General features: G+C 47.6%; 1 non-coding gene across 1 annotated transcript; it reads left to right on the top strand.

The window, feature by feature from the left end:
- The first annotated feature begins 709 nt into the window (after window positions 1-709).
- Window positions 710-781, top strand: TRNAA-AGC (transfer RNA alanine (anticodon AGC)). The gene has a single exon. It is a non-coding gene; the product is annotated as a tRNA-Ala (tRNA).
- The last annotated feature ends 342 nt before the right edge of the window (window positions 782-1,123 follow it).

Genomic DNA, 1,123 nt, shown 5'->3' with positions numbered 1-1,123 from the left:
AGACATTACTTTGTCAACAAAGGTCCTTCTAGTCAAGGCTATGGTTTTTCCAGTAGTCATGTATGGATGTGAGAGTTGGACTATAAAGAAGGCTGAGTGCCGAAGAATTGATGCTTTTGAACTGTAGTGTTGGAGAAGACTCTTGAGAGTCCCTTGGACTGCAAGAAGATCCAACCAGTCCATCCTAAAGAAAATCAGTCCTGGGTGTTCATTGAAAGGACTGATGTTGAAGCTGAAACTCCAGTACTTTGGCCACCTCATGCAAAGAGCTGACTCATTTGAAAAGACCCTGATGCTGGGAAAGATTGAAGGCAGGAGGAGAAGGGGATGACAGAGGATGAGATGTTTGGATAGCATCACGCACTCAATGGACGTGAGTTTGGGTAAAGTCCAGAGTCGGTGATGGATGGGGAGGCCTGGCGTGCTGCGGTTCATGGGGTCGCAAAGAGTCGGACACGACTGAGCGACTGAACTGAACTGAATGACCCAATGGAGAAATAGAGATCTGGAGAGGTGGTCTCTAGTTCAGAGTTTCAAAATGAATTAAGTGGTGGGCCCAGGATTTGAACCGACAGCAATCAAGAATAACTTGGAGCCATTGTGGGAATTTTAAGCCAAGAAGTCAGGTTGGTGTTTTGAGAACGCCCTCTGGTGGCTGGGTGGAGCATGGTCAACTGAGTTAGTATCTACACTGACCCTGGCTTGAGTTGGGGGTGTAGCTCAGTGGTAGAGTGTGTGCTTAGCATGCACGAAGTGCCAGGTTCAAATCCTAGCACTTCCATTTAGGAGCTCCTGCTTACTAGGAGCCTTTGGAGAAAGGCAGAAGAACCCACCTTGGTACTCTTTCCTGAGAAATCCCCTGAACGTTAGCTCCCTGGCTCTGCAGAGTACTCCTGTTTTAATATTTGGCTAATGCAACAAAAACATTCAAGTAAATTCTGCTGTATAACATTCAACTAAATTCAGCTGTGGACACTGCTTGGGTTCCAAGATGTCTTCTTGAAGGCGGTGACATTAGAGCAGAGCTTTAAAGGACAAGTAGCCAAGGCCTGAGGGAATCCCCCTTGTTCTGGGAAAAGGGTGCATCTTTGTGTGGGAGGGAGCCTGGCCAAGCAGGCTGGGG

This window comes from Bos grunniens, chromosome 18 (genome assembly GCF_055505025.1).
Source record: "Bos grunniens cultivar Pamir isolate PY7600 chromosome 18, Bosgru_T2T1.0, whole genome shotgun sequence".
NCBI classification, from domain to species: Eukaryota; Metazoa; Chordata; class Mammalia; order Artiodactyla; family Bovidae; genus Bos; species Bos grunniens.
The sequence above is the reverse complement of the archived record's forward strand: the minus strand, read 5'-3'. Positions and strand labels throughout refer to the sequence as shown.